This window comes from Megalopta genalis, unplaced genomic scaffold (genome assembly GCF_051020955.1).
Source record: "Megalopta genalis isolate 19385.01 unplaced genomic scaffold, iyMegGena1_principal scaffold0084, whole genome shotgun sequence".
Lineage (NCBI taxonomy): Eukaryota > Metazoa > Arthropoda > Insecta > Hymenoptera > Halictidae > Megalopta > Megalopta genalis.
In genome coordinates this window covers 142,501-150,000 of record NW_027476153.1, presented here as the reverse complement: position 1 = coordinate 150,000, position 7,500 = coordinate 142,501, and the positions used below count along the sequence as shown (strand labels likewise).

Here is a 7,500-nt window from a genome sequence, read left to right as displayed (position 1 = left end):
GCGTGTCGGGCTTGGTCGGGAAGCGGGTCTGGCTGACGTGCCGGGCCTGGGCGAGGTGAACGGCTCTCGTGGCTGGGATCCGAGCTCGGTCCCGTGCCTTGGCCTCCCGCGGATCTTCCTTGCTGCGAGGCTTCCGTGGCGTTTCCCATCGGTGCGGTCGTCCTCTTCGGCCGCCATTCAACGCTCAGCTCAGAACTGGCACGGACTAGGGGAATCCGACTGTCTAATTAAAACAAAGCATTGCGATGGCCCCCACGGGTGTTGACGCAATGTGATTTCTGCCCAGTGCTCTGAATGTCAACGTGAAGAAATTCAAAAAAGCGCGGGTAAACGGCGGGAGTAACTATGACTCTCTTAAGGTAGCCAAATGCCTCGTCATCTAATTAGTGACGCGCATGAATGGATTAACGAGATTCCCATCTGTCCCTATCTACTGGCGGTGGCGGTCTGTGGCCACCCAGGGTTGAGAGGCGACCCCCGAACTAGTCCTCGCGAAGGTTGTTGCTACTACCGAGTCGATGGATGCGTCGACGATGAAGGCATTTTAGACCGTCAGTGCGTCGTACATGTAGTACTTCGCATAATGGCGAGGCCCGAGATTAAGCATGCGGGCTGTGGCGTGTTCATGTACAGCATTGAATATGCTGTACTACTCCTTAGCGGGGGACTGTTGTCACTTGTGGCTGCAGTCCCCCGCGTCACGTTATGCGGTTTTTCTGGTCTAACTGGAATGCCGCATTTTCGTTGTCTGAACACGCCACGAAGCAACACGCCGTCGGATTGAATGTTGCTGCTGAGTCGATAGGTGCATCGGCGATGAAGGCACTCGAGAGACCGTCAGTGCGTTGTACATGTAGTGCTTCGCATAATGACGAGGCCCGTGATTAAGCAAGCGGGCTGTGGCGTGTTCTTGTGCAGTATTGAACATGCTGTACTACTCCCATCCGGGGGACTGTTGTCACTTGTGGCTTCAGTCCCCCGCGTTACGTTATGCGGTTTTTCTGGTCTGACTGGAATGCCGCATTTTCGTTATCTGAACACGCCACAAAGCAACACGCCGACGGAGTGAATGCTGCCGAGTTGACGGATGCATCAGATGCATCGGCGATGAGGGTATTTTGAGACCGCCAGTGCGTTGTACATGTAGTACTTCGCATAATGGCGAGGCCCTTGAACTAAGCATACGGGCTGTGGCGTGCTCATGTACAGCATTGAATATGCTGTACTACTCCCTACCGGGGGACTGTTGTCACTTGTGGCTGCAGTCCCCCGCGTCACGTTATGCGGTTTTTCTGGTCTGACCGGAATGCCGCATTTTCGTCGTCTGAGCGCGCCACGTAGCAGCATGCCGCTGGATCTAGAAATCGGGATGCAACCAATCACCTGGGCAACCCAGGCCGCAAGGGGCAAACGTGCCCTAGCCACACTTGAGCCTCCACGAAAAAGGTACCGCTGGATAGCTCGTGTTCTCAAAACGCAGCGAACCGAACGAAGTGTGGTGGAGAGGAAGAGGCAGCCTCTCCGACTGCTGTCTCCCGCGTGTTTGCCGTGCGTGGCGACCCTTGTCGTCGGAAAAGAGGATCCTGGGATCTGAGGGGGCCCTCTCCTGCGGGTGAGACGTCCCCAACACGTACCTTTGGCCTCTGCTTCGGCTAGATGGGAGGCTGGACGAGAAAAGCAGCCCTGGTCCAGTCAATCGGCTTGGAACGACCATACGCTTCGGCGAGTGGGTTCTGACGGGCGAGGACGCGGGCTGGGTTGAGTAATCGGCCCAGTCAGCAGACTATGTCCGGTGCGTAGCCCTAACCCAGCCTGATGGCGGGTTCCAAAATGTGTGGGTCGGTGGTGGCCGGGGAGCGTACCGGATGAAGGCAAAGATCTAACTATGGGATCTAAATTGAAAGTACAAATTGAACGTTCGAAGTCGGCGGGTCCAGCTCCTACTCGGAGTGAAGCCGTCGCCACAGACGCGGAAGCTACAGCAGCAGCTGTTAGCCCTCCTGCGTCTGCGAAAAAGACAAGGTCCGGGAAGGTGTTGAACATCGCCAATCCTCGTGTGACCTTGGAAAGATGCGTGACACCCACGCGAGCGGTCTCGGTGAAAACTGAGGCCACGGTAGAAGGCGCGCCGGACACCGGTAACGTGGGGACAGCGCCCAAGTCGGGGGACTCCCCCAGCCGCAAGGCTGGGAAGGAGAAACCCAGAAAAATCGAATCAGTCAAAGACACGCTCGTGAAGGTGCAACCGGCACCCGTGCGTGTCGAAGACCCCGAAGGTGGCGGTTGGAAAACCGTCACCAAAAAGTCGAAGCGTGCCAAGCCAGTCGCACCTACTGGCAAGGCCGCAGCAAACCAGGCCAGGAAATCGAAGGGGACGGTTTCCGGGCACAAGGTACGGCCTCTCGATCTCGTGAGAGACGAAGCCTTCAGGCGAGTATCGGAGATACGGACCTTTTGCTTTCGACCCGAGTCGAAAGTCAACAAGGAGTCCGGGTCGAAGATACTGGCAGAAGTCGGAGCACTCAACGAGTTGGTCCAGGAGCTGATTCAACGAAACAGCTTCGTCGAAGGGCAACTCGCCGCGGTCAGGGCGGACCTAAAAGCGCGTCCTGCCGTAATGAGTGCGGCGCGACCTGGGCCGTCCAAGGGAACCCTCCCGAAGACGGTCTCCAATGCCGCGCAGTTGACCTACGCCCAAGTGGCAAAGGTCAACCAGTCAGCGACTCCGGAGGCGAGAAGACCACCGACACAATACGTGGTGCGTATCTTCCCGCCAAAGGATAAAGGACAGAACAGCGATGCTACTAAGAGAGCTGTTCTGTCGATCGTAAAACCTGCGAAGGAGGCGATCCGTGTCAGATCGGTTCGACGCATCCACTCCGGTGGCATCGCCGTCGAAACCGATCGCAAGGAGGACCTAAAAGCCTTCGTAGGCAATAAGAAGCTGGCGAGTGCGGGACTGTCCGTCTCCTTGCCCAGCAAACGGGACCCCGAGGTCCTGATTTATGACATTCCGAAAGGGATGGGCAAGGAGGAAATTGCCTCCAGTCTTTGGAGGCAAAACCTCTCTGAGGCGTCCCAGAAGGATGTGCCTTCGGGTGTTCGGGTCAGTCGCATGGCTGGCAAGACCCCGGAGACAGCCAACTGGGTAGTGGCCGTCAGTCCGCAGATTCGTCGGCGGCTGGCGCAGAGAGGGGACCGGGTGTACCTCGGGTGGAGTTCCTGTCGTGTGCGGGACTTCATACAGGTCACCCGATGCTATAAGTGCCAGCGCTTCGGGCACACGGCGAAGCGCTGCAAATTCAAAGAGGATGTCTGCGGACATTGTGCCGAAAAAGGGCACGGCTATGCCCTCTGTAACAGGAAGAGCAAGCCTCCGGTCTGCTCCAACTGTAAAGACAGAGGGCGACCATTTGAACACAAGTCGCGAGACCCGGCCTGCGCCTCCTATCAGGAAGCGCTGGTTTTGGAGATGTCTCGCGTTAGACAAGAATAATTTGAATTGAATGGATAGTACAAACGACCGGCGACGCTCGAGAGTCATACGGGTCATGCAGCATAACATGCAGCGGGCCCGAAACGTGACCGACGAAGTCCGGACTGAGATGCATAGGCGAGGGGTAGATGTGTTGCTTGCACAAGAGCCATATAGCTGGCGGGGTACTGTGCCCGGGCTAGGCTTGAGAACGAGGCTGATCACGGCAGGCGAACCGGTGATGGCTGCAATAGCGGTCAGAAACCCGGATCTAACCGTGGTCAAAGTCTCTAACTTGTGCGACACGCATTTGTCCTGTGTCAGCATCTCGGGTTCGTTTGGGAGCTTCTTCCTGATCAGCCAGTACTTTCAATGCTCCGATGACGTTGAATCAGGTCTGGCGCGGTTGGAGAGAGCTCTTTCCGCACTTAAGCATAACCGAGTCATTATCTCTGCCGACGTTAACGCGAAATCAGCCCAGTGGGGCAGCGCGGAGACGGACGTGAGAGGCCGTAAACTCGAAGAGTTTATCGTGAGCCATGGCTTGGTTGTCTTGAACGAGGCTGGAAACGCTCCGACGTTTTCCAGCCCTAGTGGACAGTCATACATCGACGTCACACTATCGACACCTGATATTTGCGACAAGGTGCGAGGTTGGAAGGTCCGCGAGGACCTGACGACCAGCGACCACCGAGTCATAGAGTTTTCTTTGAGTTTTTGCGCCGAGGACGGTGCTGCCGAAATTAGTAGCAACAGCAGCACCAACCGGAACGGATTATTACCAAGGTTCCGACTCCGAAGCGCAAAATGGCCCGAGTTCGACAAGGCGCTGCAGGAAAGTAAGAGGAGTATATCCCCCGATCCATTGAACAATAAGGGGGATGTCGAACATCTAGCACAGGAGATCGAAAGAATGATCGTCCAAGCGTGCGACTCCTCGATGCCAACCAAGCAGTGGCATTCAAAATCCGTCCCATGGTGGACGGCCGACCTGACGAGGCAAAAGAGGCGAGTCTACAAACTTAGACGAGCCTCGCAAAACGCAGCATGTTCAGAGGAGCAGAGGGCGGCCAAGAGGACCGAGTATCTTAAACAGAGAAAGGCCTACAAAGCCGCCATCAAAGCTGCTCGGTCGCACAGCTGGCGTGCATTCGTGACCGAGCAGGGAAACAAGGAACCCTGGGGCCTCATTTATAAGATCACGAGGCAGAAGATGACAGCCAGCACGGTCATCTCGAATATAAATCGTAACACTGCCCAGGGTTACACCACAGACTGGGACTCCACCGCTTCCGCGCTGCTGGAGGGGTTAATTCCGGACGATAGCCCCGCGAATGACTCCCCGGATCATGCGCGAGTCAGGAGGGAAGCTGCCATCGAGCCGGAGAGTGAGGACGCCAGTCCCTTCACCCTCTCGGAGCTCAGATCGGCGGTCAACCGACTGAAGAGCGGCAAGTGTCCAGGCCTAGATCGGATCGAGCCGGAGATTTTAAAACGTTCGTGTAATACAATCTCACGCGAGCTCCTCCGACTCTACAACGGATGCCTGGCACACGGAGTCTTTCCCGTGGAATGGAAAGTCGGGTCCATCATTACCATCCTTAAAGGACCCGAGAAACCTGAAACGGAGATAAAGTCCTACAGACCAATATGCTTGCTTTCGGTCGTAGGCAAAGTCTTGGAGAAGCTAATCGCTACGCGATTAGCTAGTTTGTTTTTGCACCCCGACTACGCCTCCGATCGGCAATACGGATTCAGGCCGCATCGATCCACGACTGATGCCGTGGTAAAGATGAGGGAGCTTGCGTCCGGTCGAGAGGAAAAGTACGTCGTGGGTCTGCTCTTCGACATTGCTGCGGCCTTTGATAATGTCTGGTGGCCAAGCATACTCAACGCGTTGAGGAAGCGAGGCTGCCCAAAAAACCTACTTAGATTGGTGGTCGACTACTTCGACGGCCGCGTGGTGACTATGGTGTCTGATCGCGGTGCAGTGCGGAAGAAAGTCACTAAGGGCTGCCCACAGGGATCGATTCTTGGTCCGAGCTGTTGGAACTTAGTCTTCGACGAGGTTCTACAGCTCTTATCGAACGCCGGGCTCGCTTGCGAGCCCATCGCCTATGCAGACGACCTTCTTGTCTTGATCTTCGCGAACAGCAGGAAGGGTCTAGAAAGCAATGGCCAATTGGTTGTGGACACCATTTCTCGCTGGTGCGACCAGCAGAAATTGTCGCTGTCTGCGACCAAGACCGAGATGTTATTCTTAAAAGGCTCTCTCGACAGAGAGAGGCCACCTGTGATAAAAGTAGGAGGTCGGAATATTGCCGCCAAGGACTCTGTGCGTTACCTTGGCGTGCATTTTGACTCTAGACTGGGTATCCATTCCCATGTCGAGTATTTGAATGCCAAGTCCTTGCGAACGTTTAATGCGCTAGCAAGGATTGCTAAGTCGAACTGGGGATTGGGATATCGGACGATGCGTACTTTGTACCGCGGCTTGTTTGTCCCAATCGTCACGTATGCTGCCGCGGGCTGGGCAGACCGCCTTACCTCTGGGACGAGTAAAGTGCTCACCAGGGCGCAGAGGCATGTTCTGCTTGGCTGCGTCAAAGCCTACAGGACAGTCTCCACTGATGCGATCCCCGTGATCGCCGGGGAGATACCTGTGGACTTGGCGATAGCGGAGTTCAGCTGCGTGTACAAAGCCAGGAAGAAACTCGGGTTCCAACATGGAACCTATCAAGTGAGTCAGGCCGAATTGGCTGACGAAGTCGTCACCGAAGCCCAAGTTCGCAGAAGGCTGAGGGAGGCGACTTTAGAGATGTGGCAGCAGAGATGGTCGTCCTCGACGAAGGGTAGGGAAACCTTCCAATACTTCGGCGAGGTATCAGACCGTCTCTCAGCGAGCTGGATCAGAGTCGACCATGATGTAGCGCAGTTCTTGAGCGGACACGGAGACTTCCGTGCGAAGCTCAAGACGTTCGCCCTGGTCGACGACGAGTTGTGCGAATGTGGGGAGGAGGAAACTCCAAACCACGTCCTCTACGATTGTCAGCGTTACGTAGAGGACAGGGAACACCTACGCCAGGCGGCGATTCGAGAAGGATTTCAGTGGCCAATTGACAAAGCCAGCCTGGTGTCAGAGCAGCTGTTTCAGGAGTTCCGAAAATTCGCACGATCCGTAAGCAAGACTAAGAAGCGAACATAGAACGAAACTGCATACGGAGCGTGGACTCGTCCAGCTCCGTTGATGTACGGCATGCTGGGCGAACCCCTCGGGGTTCGTCCCCTCGGGCCAGGCTGAAGCCCCTCTTGCGGAGATAAAAGACTTTAACACTACTCCGTAAGAGTGCCTGGATTGGGTTGGACTCGAGGTGGCAGTGGGAGTAGCACGCTGTCTTCCCCTGATACGATGGTGAACGAAGGTAGAGCCCGAACACCAGGCACAAGTCGCAAGAGCGGCCGGTATGGTCCACCAAGGACTTAGGTACGGCCCGTCTCTCAGAGACCACAGTTTGACGACAACACTAACTGTCCCTATCTACTGGCGGTGGCGGTCTGTGGCCACCCAGGGCGGGAGATAACCCCCGAACTAGCCCTCGCGTAGGAGGGTTGATCGGCCGAGTCGATGGGTGTATCGGCGATGAAGGCATTAGAGACCGTCAGTGCGTCGTACATGTAGTACTTCGCATAATGGCGAGGCCCTGATTTAGCATACGGGCTGTGGCGTGTTCTTTGTACAGCACTGTATGTGCTGTATGACTTCCGACTGGGGAACTGTTGTCACTCGTGGCATCAGTTCCCCAGTTTACGTTAAACGGTTTTTCAGACCGTTTTTCGTGGGCGGAACACGCCACTAGACAACACTCCGCTGGGCTCAGGAATACATGGGATGCAATCAATCCCCTGGGCAACCCAGGCCGCAAGGGGCAAACGTGCCCTAGCCACACTTGAGCCTCCACGAAAAAGGTACCGCTGGATAGCTCGTGTTCTTAAATACGCAGCGAACTGAACGAAGTGTGGTGGAG

The 7,500-nt window shown here is 55.8% G+C and overlaps 1 pseudogene; it reads left to right on the top strand.

Moving 5' to 3' along the window:
* The window catches only part of LOC143262019 (large subunit ribosomal RNA), a 2,995-nt pseudogene extending 2,531 nt beyond the window's left edge, over positions 1-464 (top strand).
* Positions 465-7,500: the final 7,036 nt, after the last annotated feature.